Below are 16,349 nucleotides of genomic sequence, written 5' to 3'. Positions count from 1 at the left end.
TATCTGTTCTGTCTGCGTTGTTTTGTCCAGCTGTTTGCACTCTTCTGTGCGAGCTGTCCTCGCCAGCAGTGGAAAGTGGCCCGATGTGTTGGTACAGATGTCGCTAAAAGTTGGTATTTCGAATAAAGAAAAATTCGTATAATGATACATTTGCATGAAAACTATATAATGTGTTTTATGCTGTAGTATGATATTATGTCGCCTAAATACGGTGCAGAATGAAGACAGATTAAGGATTAGTTACATACTTACATTATACACAATAACCAAACATGAATAGGCTGGCAATTTTTGTTCTTTCGATAAGTATAGTATCGATATGGCTAGTTGTTAGCTTTCGAAATCGTTGAATAAATGAAAATTAATGAAGGTCTTACAAATAAATAATTTCGAAGCAGTGAACACGAATCGTATCCGATGGTGCGATTATTAAATATACGTAATAACCGAATTTTTTTTTGACGATAGACGAAAGATGTCAGAAATTCGTTGACTTCAGAAAATTGTTAATTTTTGCGGGCCAAGCTGATGTTTGGTTGGTACAAGGCACGGTGGTACGTGACCCCAAAAAGATGGCACGTATACCAACAAGTAGGTACGTCTGCCACCACCGCCTCGCCGGCTATCACGTGTTGTGTCTGACCACGAGCGACGCATGCGCGTCGGCATGGGCGGTCGGCAGGCAAGGAGAATAAGAGAAAATAAAGCGAAACCCGCCGCGCAGGGAGTAATGGCCCGCTAAGACCTTCCTTTCGCCGCTGCAACATTGTCTGCGAGAGAACATAAACCAGACTTCCCCCCTCCCTTCAATGTCTGTGCTTCTCACTCCCGTTGCCCAACCAGCAAAGCTTAGGAACTGGTGCTTTAACGCTAAACTCAGCACTTTTGAAAACTACCGCCCCCCCCCCCCCCCCCCCAAAAAAAAACAACTTTTATTTACGCTTGATATTATGTTACCATGTGCATGACAAAAAAAAGGAGGTATTAATCTATGGTATGGATGTCTGTTCTACCTTTATCTACATTTGATTTGACATTAAAATATTCATTATAAAAAGGCAGTATTAATCTATGGTGTGGATGTCTGTTTTACCTTTATCTATCTACACTTGATTTGGCGTTAAAATGAGCGTGAAAAAAGGGAGTTGCTAATATATGGTGTGGATGTCTGGTCAATCTTTATCTAAGCATTGTTTGACCTTAAAATGTGTGTGATAAAAAAAGGTATGTATTATCTATGGTGTGGATGTCTGTTCTACCTTTATCTACACTTGATTTTAGGTTAAAATGTGCTTGAAAAAAAAAGAGGCGTGTGGGAAGCGTGCTGAGTAAATAAAATAGAGCGGGGCGAGTAGACTATACAGTACATTTATTATGGCATAAGAGTAATGAACATAGTGTTAAAAATGTTCACCTTAAATTTACGAAGAACTTTAGTTACAAATTGTACAGGGATCTTCGTAAATTTACGGTATCTTCGTAAGTTTACCGGTACTGATTTCACTTGCATTGGACATTAATCCACAAGAGCAATCTTGGCTATACCAACAAAAACATTCGAAAACTTGTTAATTCAACAACAAGAATGCCTTTCTTCCTCACACTTGCCTGTTCACCCTGTTTACAGCGGAGCACGGAACTAGAAATTTGGAATACGGCGTAGTTTTTTTTTTTTTTTTTTTTTACGAAGAACCAGTTACCTAAACTACATTTAAGGAGTTTTCACTTCACAAATTTCGAATTACACATGACAAAAAATGTATCAATATGAACTACTAAGAACTTTAATTAACATGGACAGCTTAAATGCATTGCACTCTTAATTTGTACGAAAAAATTTAGCAAACAGCAGCTAGCAAAATGAATTTTTTTTTAAAAAAGGCTGCTTACAGATGACTTAGGTAAAATATGTATCAAGGCACTGTCTGTAGAATCAATTACAATATGCAAATCAAAATGTAATAATAAAATATCATCTTTAAAATATCTGTTGACTAACAATATCAATTAATACACAAGCAAAAGATGGATAGGAAAATTCATGTGTATTACTGCACCCGAGTACTGGTGTAACTATTCAAATCAACCAACTCGCCTCAGAACTGGACTCCATAGTAGAAGCAAGGAGTCACCAGGAAGCTCTGTCTGGCTGGTGACGAAGACATGAGTCGGTGACCCCGGGAATCGCAGCTCACAGCAGTTTCGGCGAAGAGGTGTTTTCCTCGGGGAATCACCCAAAGGCAAACTTCTGGTTCGGCGGCTCAACACGAGTCTGCCTCCGGCAAAGCTCGTAGTAACTTCACGAGCACGAAGTTCCATCGAATTCAAATATTTTCAAGGTAACATCTTCCAACCCACTGTATCACCACCTCCAAAAACTAAGTCCCACTACGTGTTTAAAGTAAGTAATTGTGAACGCCAATGTGAATGTTAAGATAGAGTCCTGAAACTGATGAATATTATACAGCAAAACAAGAGGATCTCAAATTAGCATAGCACCTTTTCTTACGTAGATATAACGTAAGGCAGTTACGTATCTTAAGTATCTCTCCTTATAGCCAAGTGTCTCTGTTGAAAGTCCAGATAAAGGGGCAATAGGCACAACAAATCTATGGTGTGGATGTCTGTTCTAACGTTGAAGTCACTGTGGTTATCAAAACAAACCGTAGCTTCATAAAGTCTAATGCTAGAAGTTTATTGATACCATGACAAGTACCTTCTAGAAAGAATCGTAAAAAAGGGCAATAATTAAGTGAGTATTATTGAAAAAAGATGTTAGCAACACATCAACAAGTAAAATCATTCATTATAACAAAAAAAAATGTTTATTTTTTTTTATTTTTTATCCAGATGGGCAAGGAGCTGGGGGTCGTTCTCATTCTGACTACAGTTGTTAACACTTCCTAACTTCTTACCTCCATGGTTTAAACCGCATACTGTTAAAAATGTTCACCTTAAATTTACGAAGAATGTTGGTTACAAATTGTACAGGGATCTTCGTAAATTTACGGTGTCTTCGTAAGTTTACCGGTACTGATTTCACTTGCATTGGACATTAATCCACAAGAGCAAAAACATTCGAAAACTTGTTAAGTTAACAACAAGAATGCCTTTCTTCCTCACACTTGCCTGTTCACCCTGTTTACAGCGGAGCACGGAACTAGAAATTTGGAATACGGCGTAGTTTTTTTTACAAAGAACAAGTTACCTAAAATCACGAAGAACACTCCGATTAAGTTGAAAAGACCGCCAATCTACCGTGTTTTCTGACAGTGTAGCAACAAAATTTAATAAGAGACAGTTAACAGATAGCCGTGTTTGAATTAGCCGGTTCGGAATTTAGTATCTGGTTATGTAAAAATAAACAGATGCATAACAGTGTTGTTAATAGCCCTGCAACAAGGCACGGCGGAAAGTCGGGCACATCATCATTTACCAGGACGCGGCCTTACCACAGAAGCCAAGCAGTAGTTTGTTACACTGGTCACGAAAGTCTACGATCTAGAATCTGGTTATGGTGTGTGTGTGTGTGTGTGTTAGCGTTTCGTGAGTTGAGGTTTGGACTCGCAAGCGTACTCATTTCGATGTTTTCTCTTTACTCTAGTAAAATATGTAAGTAATGAAAATACATATTTTCAGGGATATACATTTTTTGTTACTCGCTAACATAATATTTTGAAGGTGCTTTTTACAGATTTTAAACCTAGTTTCAAACGTATAAATTTTGTGAATCTAATGCACGACTGAAATTTCCCCTGAATTTAAAGTCTCTCTGATCTCCAGTCCATACTGACGTTAGCATACGTATTTACGTCTCAACACAACTGCCTGTAACTGTGTTCATTATAACTCAAGCATTGTCCGTACATTAACCTCTACCTTCAAACACAAGGTGGAGAAGCATCTGCTCACCATGAATCTGTGTGTGAATGCGTACGTGACTGGTATAAATGTAATGCCATTTCCTTTTTAATTTTTATTATATTGGCAACGTGTAATGTTTTACAATTAATTTATTTGATTCAGAAGAATGCCTACACATAATTTAGAGTAATCTGTAAAATAGTTTATGGCTAGATTTTATAATTTTTAATTCTTGTTTTCGAACATTTACCTGGTAGCGTACTTAAGTTTTTAATCCAGCATATTACCATCTTATCGTAAACTATGATATTCACTATGTTAATGTGTTTATTTGAATACCTAATTCAATGGTAGTCAATTTAAAAATGTGGTTAAGTATAAGAAGGCGTGTATCGCCTTAACTTCACCAACTACAAACGGGAGTTAACACCCTTTGAGGGGCAACAAGGGATTTTTTGTAAGTAGAGCGAGTTGAATGTGAGCAAACAGTATTTATTCACAACGAATATGAAAGATACAAAAGGTATTCACAAATATAACGATCACAACAAATATTCTTTAACAATATAGGAATACTCGCTCAACTCCGTTTCTCTGTGAACACATAAACAAGATATCTTAAAGAAACGGCAATATTAATTGTGGGTCTTAATTCTTAGTACTCAAGCAGCAATGACCCAAATCAGCATAGCAAGGGCCATGCATTTCTTAATCCCATTAACATCAAGGGCGTACTCGCTAGCAGTTACATTAAACGCCCAAATGCAATATATTAGATAATATTATAAAACAAACTAGTTAGCTGAGCAACATTAAATTTAGAAAAAAAAATACTTTTAAAAATCTTGGACGATAATTGAATAACAAACATTTAAAGCCCATTGAATGGTTATGCTCAGAACAAACCTCATTAAACTATAACTCAATAATATACAACATAAAAATATATATAATACTGATCATTAATACCTCAGCTTGCTTATATAAGTAGTGGAATAGTGAATTCGCTAGGATTGGCAATTTACTTTAGCAATATATAATTACACAAACTGGGCCTATACAAGAATTTCCTGTATGATTAATAGTTATTAGTCCTGGCGGGAAAGAACTCTAGTTCCATCTTAAATTTTTTACAACCCCCACGACTGTTGGAGTTAATACTGGCTGGCCACTCGCCTTGCTGCGTCCTACTCACTACAAGCGAGTACTGCGGCGCGACCAGTATCTTCTGCTGAAAGCGCCCCGACTGCCGGTTTTTCGACACGCCGACTCGTTGCAGCAGCACACATCTGGCGGCACGTCTCGTTAGCGACTCGCTCCAGCTTGATGCTCCAGTCGCTGCACACGTAACAGTATCTCGAAACAAAGAACACAGAACCTAGAAAGGCGGAATTAACTGCCACTGGTGTCAACACAGTTTGCCCAAAGTTAAGTTGTATGCTTAAAAATCTCAATGTCCAATCCGATCATGTCGTCATGGAATTAATGACACGTTGACTCCGATCCCGCCGTCGACATCGCCTCTGCCGTGCTAAAGTACCACTCAGTCCTGAAGTTCGATTCGCCTCGTCAGACAACATGAGAACCCCACTCGTACTCCGAGTGACTTCAAGTCCACCTGCAACATGTTACCTTCTTTACTTGGTCGGCGAGTTCCTTGACTACTCGCTCGGTGAGTTATCTTGACTACTCGCTCGTTGAGTAACCTTGACTACTCGCTTGACGACATGTCTACACCGACGACTCCACTCCCTGAATGTTCTAGTTCTAAGTCGATCATTTGGTATGACGAAGATGCGTCTTACCACTGTCGCAGACTAGAGGAAGATGCGTCTTACCACTGTTGCAGACTAAAGGAAGATGCGTCTTACCACTGTCGCAGACTGAGTCCCCACATGCAGTTTCAAACGGCGCAGGCAGCATGCTGGTCGTTGGTCGGGTTGCTTCTCCTGTCTTGCCCTCGGCGGAGGGGTTTGTATAGTCCGTTAGCCAACGAACTTCTTCGCCGAGAACATTCGACACGTACTTCTCCTTGAGGTGTTTGGGGACTGTCGGAGCCTCCCTGGCTGGCTGCGGTGTGCTGCCGTTCGAAGAAGGTGTAAGCAATGGTGAACTCATAATTAATTTTTCACCTCGGGCCTCTGCTCGAGAAACATATAGCATGTGGGCGTATTTCAGACTGTGTTAGGATGGCTTAACTTTTTGTTTGTTTCCAGGAGTGCAGGCAGTTTGGTATCCAGAAATGTTAAATCCCTTTCGTAAATTTAGCCTGAGGATGGGTCGAGGTAACATTAATCATTTCATTCTGAAAGTTAATACTCATTCTTAGAATATGATAAATTATTGTTTATTTATTTCCAAGGAGAATTTGTTTGTTTATTGTGTAAAGAGTATTTTGACATTTTTATTTATTTATTCTGTGTCAGTCATAGTTTGCATGAAATAAACCTTAAACGATGTGGGATGAATAATACTTTTTTATTTTCAGTCAGCACACCCTACACCCCCTGTCCCAAGGAGGTTAGAAGTCCCTGTACCAGCTCTACTGCTACCCCCCCCCCCCCCTCCAATATTTCTGAAATCGTAAGATGTTAGTTTATTATTGTTGTTTTGGGTGACCTTTTTCAAATATTGACGGAGTCCGAGTGATTCCGCCACGTTGCTGCGACGTGGAGCTTACCACGTAGTCTACCCATTCAGGGATAACCAAAGCATACTGGAACTTCGGTTAAAGCGTGCGTGAGGCATGCCGCCAAAGGTACACTTCACAAGTCAATGTTAGAGGAACACGGAGAGAGAGAGTTCGCTACGGGGTTAAGCTTAACCTGTGTAACACGGGTTGATAAATAACTAAATAAAAATTGTCAGCAGTGAAACGAAAATTTAACGCGGCGTATTTTAATAAGAAAAAACCTTTATATAACAAGCTATAAAAATTAGTTAGCTAATTTTACTTACTTCTATAATCTACGAATCAAACATAGTTACATAGCTTCACAAATGTTCTACATTTAAATAATTAAGTGATACGGTGAGTTTATAAAATTTGAGCATTTATATACATATTTTCACTCGACAGCACTACAAACACCTAATAACATTATGTGTAGTAACTATTTGACATATAATTGTTTTTAAAATAAACTTATGTTAAAACAACTCAGGAAATCAGCCATTTATTCGCATTACTCAGAAACTAGAAGCTTGCTTGACTAACAAGAATTAAACTTAATAAACTCGTGATAAAAAGTGCGGTAATATCATTCATACATTATTAATATAAGTGTTTTATTTGCCCTCACTTTCCAAGAAAATGTCTGTCTATAGTCCTTGATGGCTAGCACGAGATATCAAAACTCCCTTAGTTCAAAGTGAATGATCACTCTATAAAATGAAAAGTTATGACCGTGTTATGAACGGATGACATTTCGGAATAACGTTTAAGACCTACCTTTTAAATTAATTATAAATGTATTCCATCTCTTAGCAGCATGCGATTGAAAATGTTTTGAAACCGTCATTTGCGATCGTTTTAAATAACAACGCAGTACACCCACGTTGGCATTGCTCTTTGCGTTATCGGAAAACAAGTGTTCTTGATTTTTGACTCGATTAGATAAGGTTTAAGAAAAACCACACAAATTGGAAAATATTATGTACACACTAAAACCCGATAAATAATGCTAAAAAAAACAGCTGATCTGTTAGCTTATGAGTTTCGATAAAAAAAAAATGGCGTCGCTAGTAGTATGAAATAGCGGTCCGGCTATTGGTCCACGGTTGTTGACCTTAGAGCTGACGGTCATCTGGGATTGTTACAACAGGGCAGCCATCTTAAACTACCTTTACCGTGACCTTTGACCTTGACCCCGGCCACTATTTTGATTGATCTTGACCCTGGCTGCCATCTTAGATTACACTATCTTGGATTATAGAACTTTCCGCCATTTTATTTTCTAGTACTTTCCACGATTTAGTTTTCTAGAACTTACCGCCATCTTGGATTCGTCATTTTGAATTTTGATGTCACTTCACCATATTTTAAATCCGGAATTATGATCCAAAAAATCGAATAAAAAAAATATATATAATTACTAAATTACAACAGTTACAACATTTTAGTATAAAATCGCACTTACGTCAATGACCTTGGTGTTCTTGGTTCGAACACGATGAGGGGGAAAAATGGCGACGTGTCCTTACTCCACGGAGGCTATCAGCAGACTTAACCCCCCTCCCCCCCAAAAAAAACAGTACTAGCATGACATATATATTACACCAACCAGTATGAAATCATGACAGCCATCTTGGATCGTCATTTTTTACATCTTCTAGAGTGTGCTACCATCATTTTGGTATATTTTTTACCCACTAGAGTGCAGTACTATCAACCACCAGACAGTCAAATATCATAGTGTCTGTCATCTTGTCGGCCGTCTTAGCCACCATATTGATAATTTGTAATTATCAACCGAAAAGTTCAAAGGTTTCTAAAAAATAATTAAAAAATTATCTTTCAACATATTGATTCAATCAATTTTGGTCCTTGGTTCGATTCTTTGCCAATGCAGAATACATAGGCCTATATAATTTTTGTTTAAAATTTCTTATTTAATTAGATATGCCAAAAAGTCTCCAAAGAGGCTCAATTTTCCCAATACTAACCACCAGTAAGACTGATGTCATATTGTCTGCCATATTGAAATCTATAATTATTAACCTAAACATTTGGACAAAATATCAAAAACCATTTTAAATTTTACCCATTAATATATTGATTGACTCGATCGATTCCAGTATTTGATACAATCCTTGATTGAAGCAAAACTGTAATTTAGGTTAAAAAAATATTAATCTCATTAAAGATTACTTCAATTTAATATTTTACCATTAAAGTCAAAGATCAAGAAATAAAAAAAACATTTTCACAAACATAATTTACTACATGAAATCTGCTCTGCTACCAAAAAAACCATACACATCAACATCATTTATTGAATTCCACATGATTTTGAAACCAGTCCTTTGAATATCTTTTCAAGGAATCTTTTCGTGAAACTTGATTACCACATTTCTCACACTTGTACCGAACTGAAGCCAGATCTTTCGAGCAGTATGCTTCATGACGCTTACAATTGCTACAATGGACAAAAGTCTTTGCCGCAATAGATGCAACAGTACCCAAGAATACGTGATGATAGCACAGCAGCAGTGATATATGAAGTTGGTGCTGTTGTCGGTACTGTAGACTCAAGGTCCCCTCGGTTGGCGTAACTACGTCTCCTTTAGCGTTACTGGAGGCGTTGGTACACCTTTCACCGGAATATTCACAGGTCTTCGACATCGCGGTCATTGAGATCTTTGCTGTTGTCGGCCACGTCTACCAGCGAAGTTGTGGATGCTAGGTTCAGACTGGAGCAAAGAAGTTGCAACTACCGATGTCACGGATGTCATCGATGTCTTCGTCGTTGATGATACTGCAGCTATTGAGTTCGTGTAAGGATTAACGCTGTTAAATAACTGTTCGGAGAGATTGTCCACACCGAAGAGAAGCCATTTACCTATTTATCCTCGCCCGAAAGCCACTTGATATTGTGGAGCCGATAACTTTTCACTTTGTAGTTTTACATGTTTAGATGTTCAGGACGACAGATTGTTTCATCAAGGTTTTTACACAGCAAGGAGTTTTCTAAAGCGTTAAATGAACAGCACCATTGTCCCGCATTTCCGTTACATTTTTACGAAATTATTCCACCAAATGCCGTATACCGAGAGCTAAGATGTTAACACATGAAATTTTGTAACATTATTTCGTGTTAACTAAAACGTGTATGCTCTTTGGACATATCTGGCAACAGAGCACACTGAAACAAGGACAGCGCTAATACTAGATATCGTGCAATAGAAAGAGAGAGTAAATGCCCACTTGATTGCTAACTGCAATTATGCCTCACTTTGATTAGGTACTGCGATGTTTTGTTTCCTGATATGATAGATAAACTGGCAAAGTGGCTTCAGAAGCTCCAAATCTGCTGTGCAAGATTCATTTTAAACATTAAAACTCGAGACCATCTAACTCAGTACTATCAGCAGTTGAAATGGTTAAAACTCACCCAAAGACGAAATATGCATACACTGGCTGTATCCGAATATATAGGGATGCGTCCTTAGCACACACATCCCTACATCCCTTAGCAAATGCAGCCACAATGTAGAGGACGCATTTCTAATGGATGGATAGTATCCGAATACTTTTACTACTAGCACCACCTGTTGACTGTCATACGTACTAATGTTCACGCAGCCATTTTGTGTAGGGATATCTACGAATATTCAGCAAAACGTAAATAATAAATACCTACCAATTAAAAAATAATGTAACGTGTATGTTATATATGTTAGCGATCCAAATAAAATACATTTTATAAATTGTAAACTTTAAAAATACTTATGAGTTTTGAATTATCCTTTAAGTTTAAATTCGTATTTTTATTATATTTATTAACGTCTTCATTTGTCTCTGTTTAAGTTATCACTTTCGCTTATAATGTTTTAAACAAATATTTTGCTGAAAATCTGCAGTAATATTATACACAAACAAAATAAAACCCAATTCCGAAGCTAATGGATGTAGGGACGCGTTAGTGGATGCGACACTCGCATCCCTAGAAATCTCGAATTAGTGGATGCGTGAAGGGATGCATCGGCATCCCTTGTGAGAATTCGGATTCAACACAAAGATGGCCGCGTCCACTACGATGCACTTTTAGTGGATCCCTTAGCTAAGGGATCCATTAGGCCAGTATTCGGATACAGCTACTGATTCTTTCTTATAATGCACTGCAGCCACGATCCCCTCGCTATCTGTCGGCCAATTTCAGTTACCTAAACAGTTAACATAGCCACGAATCACAATCCACAAGCAACTCTATGCTAGCAAAACCCGTACATTCATCTCTAAAAACCTAGCAACCTTCAAACACAGGCTGAAGAAACCTCTCTGAAACACCTACTCAGCATGATCACTTCACGGCTTACCTACTGTAATGTGTGTTAATGTGTGGGAGAATGGTATTAACGTAAAACTATATCACATTAGCAACAAATTACTCTTAACCTTTAATTACATTTCAGCAGTTGTGTATACCATTTTCGAGTTAAACACAAATAAGTTTTCTGTTTGTATTCTATTTTTGTGTTTTTAGTTTACACTGAAGTTTGTTCAATGTATGATTTTGCAATGCTTTATTTTTTTATTTTTAATATGCAATGATAATGTAGAAAACTGTAAATATTTAATGTGGTTTAGTGTAAGAAAACTTATTTAACTTCGCCATCAATAAAGTCTATCTAATATTTAAAAAAAAATAAGGATGTGACGCTATGGCAGTGGCGACTGTAGAGCCGTGGACGACTCCTGTCTGCGCCGGGTGACACCGCCCGCTGCTTCGCTGTCGAAGAACCGTTAGGCCCGAGTACCGATGAAGTGGCGCGGCATCGGCAAGTAGTTCAGGGTCGGGCCGGGGGGGACGCGCGTGTCTCGGCAGGATGCGCACGCTAACTGTCGCTAAACGAAGCCCCTGGCGAGGCCCGCTGCAGCGAGTTAGCGCCGAGACCGGCGAGATGGCGCGGGCGTCCGGACGGGCGCATGCGGCGCTTGGGTCAGGAGGACGCAACTGTATAGGCGGGACAGCGCCTGAGGAATGCCGAAATCAAAAATTAATATAAATTAAAAATATAAATTCTTCAAACATAATAACTTAAATAAAAATGTAATTTACGAAATCATACTTAGTTCAGAATTTATAGAATGGTGAATGAACGGATTGGCGTATCGAGTATTATTGCCAAATATTATATTCGGGAATAATTTTTGACAATGTTGAATTATGTTGGTAGCAATGAAATAAGCATTACTGTCAAGTTCACATGGGCAGACGTGTGCCCGTGTGTATTATTTTGCAATTGAAACTGAGGTTATGATAATTATAACACTCATACTTTGCGGCTATGCAGTTTTTAATTTATTGAAACAAAAGATAAAACATTTTGAAATAGTGTTTTGATTGTTCCGTATTGAAAATAGATAATTTTAAACATATGTGGTCTAGATATTCCCAGCAACGAAATATCACAAAAAAATCAAGGTTACCAACATTAACTTTCGAAAATTTAACGGCTTTTAGGTTGTTAGGTTCATTATAAATACCGCACAGTTCACCGATTTCCAAAGAAAATAAGTAAGATCGTTTTTTAAAGCATTGATTTGCCACTCTGTTCCCGGCGCGCCAACAACCAGTTGGAAACATTTCGAGGAGAAACACAAACACCCCCCCCCCTCCTTTTTATATTAATTATGATGCTGAAACTACAATATCGCGTTATTGTGACCATGTGTTTATTAACCGCACTACAAACAGAAGCAAAGAACTATGTTTAAAATGTTTCTCCCCCATTACATTCTAGCCACATATTCTATGACAGCCATAAATTTTCCATGTTTGTTTTAATGGACCTGTTTAATAAAACTTCGTTTAATCAAAACTATGTATTTATCGGAAATATCACTGTGAATGAATGTACAACATTATAGACTTTGCTACCACACCTCTGGACAAAAAGAGTTGTAACGGGTACAGTGATCAGCGTGTTTTTTTTCCCCCTAAAGAAAATGCGTTTCCTTAAGAGAAAGTAACGTTTTATTTCTTCTGAAATGTATGAAGGTTATTTTTTGATGTATAAATAAAAATGTGTAAAAGGATATCCCATATAAACGTCATCAGCTGCTGTATACAAGCTCGGGTATTGGTTCTGGTGGAAGATTTTATCTGAGACGACTACATTAACGAAAACCTAACGGCACGGCAGAATACTGAAATTTGACAGACAGGCAGTAGACTGGGAGTTGTTTGTCAGACATTTCGGGCATGCCAACCCGGGTGCTGTCTGGCAAAAGGCCAGCAGTTCGCCGGACCAGGCTCGAAGGGACAAGCAGCGGTCGGCTGGGCTGCGTGGGAGTTGCGCGCCTGAGCCACCGCGAGCGCTGGTGTCGCGCGATGATGGCTGGTGGCTGCAGGAGCGAGCGATGGGGGAGGGAGGGGGGGGCGTGCAAGTTTGCATACCAGCGCGGCGCAGCGGTGGCAGGCACGTCGACCGGTCCTGCGGCGGATGCTGCGGAGATGCCGCCAGCCAGATAACCCTCTTCTACTGTTACTATGCCGCGCGGCTCAAGGCTGAGAACTACGCCGGTCGGGCGCTGTTTCGCACTCTCTCCTCTTGGTCTTCTTTCATCTACACCAGGTACCCTGCACTCTGTGCTCTTGGACTCCATCATCTACACCAAGAACCCTGCGTTCTGTCCTCTTGGAAACCTTCATGTACACCAGGAACACTATGTACTCTTCTATCTACACAAGGGACCCTGCACACTGTCCTCTTAAACATCATCATCTACACCAGGGACCATGCGCCCTGTCCTATTGGACTCTATCATCTACATTAGGGACCTAGTTCATTCTCCTCTTGGACTCCATTATTTACATCAAGGACCTTGCGTTGTCTTCCTTGGACTCATCCTCTACTTAAAGGGACCCTGTGCTCTGGTTTCTTGGACTCCATCATTTAAACCAGGACCAGTGAGCTCTGTCCTCTTGGAGTCCATCATCTACACCAGGAACCCTGCGATCTGTTCTCTTGGACGCCATCATATACACCCTGCTCTCTGTCTACTTTGGACTACATCATCAATACCAGTTACTGCATTCTGTCCTAATGGACTTCATTAACTACACCAGGGATGCTACATCCTGTCATTATGGACTCTATTAGTTACAATAAGGACCTTGTGCTCTGTCCTTTTAGACCCTATCATGCACACCAGGGACCCTTGCACTCTATCCTCTTGGACTCCCTTCATTTTCACAAGGGACTATGTGAGTCCAGCACCTGGTTCCTCGTTGTGGATTGTAGATGGGTTCAACGACCGACTGAACTGATGTCACAGTGGCCATCTTGAATGACCTTAGCCTTTGACCTTTAACTTGACCCCGGCGTCCATTTTGGATGCAGCTTCTTGGATTCTACCATCTTGGGATTTTAGAATATTGCACTTTTCGTTACATTCACCATCTTGAAATCGAACATCCCACTCTCCCATCGTTGCAATTTTCGTTACGGCCACCATCTTGACATCAAGTGCCCCATTATCGAACATGGCACTTTCATCATTGTCACCATCTTGGATCCGATTCTGAAGCCACAGCCATCATCTTGTTGTCGTCTGCTGAAAGTGATCATTTTGGATGATGTCACAACCACCATCTTGGATTTTTCATGCTCTGCTGGAGGCCGCCATCTTGTAAACCGGTATCTTTGTTTTCTGCTGTTTGTTTCTAGATAGCGTCATCATCGCTCTATCTCGTGCTCGTAAGGTCGATATTCCATTACCTGATAATGCTTTTGTGGTCTTTATCGAAATATCAAATTTAATTATTTTATACAGAACACATTGGAAGCGAGGTGATTCGAACCATGGACCTCTGGGTTGTAAAACAAATACCTTTGACAGCCCGACCTTGGAGATATTTACCAACCGAGAATTAAATAAGGCATATAAAAAAATAACACACATATTCGGACTTGCAAATTTTTTTTTAGTTTGAAGTAATATTAGAATCACCCAAAAGAGGGCGTATCCGCCACCTTTATTTTCAATACTAGGTACCAGGAGCGCTAGTTAACACACATCGCCAGTTAGAGGGCGCCGCCGCCATCTTGTTTTCAGTAATCGATATAAGGAGCACTAGTGTCACATATTACAGATGCTGTCTGATAGAGTGCTGTCGCCATATTAGTTTAATTTTTACCCACTAGAATGCAGTAGTATACGTCATCCACCATCTTGTCGGCTGTCTTGGCCACCATCTTTAAAATCTGTAATGTTTTGCTAGAAATTACATAAATCATAAAAAAAATACTATTTAATTTACTGATAGATATAATCGATTCCTATCCTCAGTTTGATCCCTAAACAATGCAAAACATTTATTCTAGGTAAAAGAACACTTTAATAAAACATTCTCAAAATTCTAAAAAGTGTCTTAGATTCCTCATCTACTAGCCTCCAGTAAGCCAATTATGACATAGACCACCATCTTTAAATTCTGTAATTATTAAGTTTGAAAATCGGAAAAAATTCCAAATAAATTGTTTGTTAAAATAACGATTAATTCGTTCGATATCCGTCCTCGGTTCGATCCTTACCTACTTATGCAAACATGTAATTTTGTTAAATATCGCATAAATTTACCAAAACAAAACAGGTTAAAGAAATTGCAAATAAAAAAGTTATTACTTAAATTATACAAGTACAAAAAAAAAACAAGCAAATTACAAGCGTTTCTCAATTTATATGTTTTTTTTAGAAGGCAAAGCGAGTCCTTTGAATGTGTTTTCAGGGAAGTTCTACATTATAGGTCATTAACCAGGCACGTCCCGTCAGCAACAAGGCATGTCCAATTAGATGACCAGACCCAACCAACAGCTTGGTCAGGCTAAAAAGACCAGTTGGTAGAGGGTGAATCCATGTAAAAGTGAGCCTCAGCATAAAAAAATAAAATAGATAAAATATTAAATATTACATTCTCATCTTATCATTTATGATTCATGTTATGTGCCTAAACAAATAATTTTACTTTTAAATTAAATTTTATTGTAATTTTTAATGCTTGTATGTTTGCATTCATTGTTTAAGTAGTGTCACACCTTTTTAGGGTGTTTTGGCAACAGTGAAATTTGCTACAATGTTTACCTAATTAAGCTGAACTATTTACAAATTGAAGCAACAAGTCTACTCTCATTGAAACTGGCAAAAACTTTTGATAGAGGTGAGTGGTATCTATAATATTATTGGCATAATAGTTTAATGTTGTCCTGTCACACCCGTGACAGAAAAAGGCACAAAAGTAAATTTTCTCTCATCTCAGTAGAAGTAGTTAAATCTGCTCTTCTAAAAGTGATGTTATGTAGCTGACAATTATATCCTAAAAGCTCCAATTTTTTAAAACTTATATTTTTTAAAGAAAATTTGCTTCTTTTTATGTCACACCCGTGACTAATTTATGACACCACTATATAAAAATATTGATTCAGCTTTCTTAACACAATAAATTGCATACATTTTGTAAGACAATTTTGTAGGAAGCCTTTAAAATGTTAAGACTTGCTGTTTATACAGTAATTTATCTTTCAATGGATTGGGAATTAAGTAAAACTTTAGTTGATTGTCACACCCATGACAGAAAAGATATATACAAATAAATTTTTGTCTTATTTGAGCAGGATGTAGTAAAATTTGCACATGTCAGATGGAAGTTGTGCACTTGACTGTTATGTCATAAAATAACATATAACTTAATTAGGAGTACGTCTGTAGATCACCAAAAAGTCGCTGTTTGTTTTTCAGATAAAATGAGTTCAACAGATCG

Source organism: Bacillus rossius, chromosome 1 (genome assembly GCF_032445375.1).
Source record: "Bacillus rossius redtenbacheri isolate Brsri chromosome 1, Brsri_v3, whole genome shotgun sequence".
Lineage (NCBI taxonomy): Eukaryota > Metazoa > Arthropoda > Insecta > Phasmatodea > Bacillidae > Bacillus > Bacillus rossius.
The sequence above is the reverse complement of the archived record's forward strand: the minus strand, read 5'-3'. Positions refer to the sequence as shown.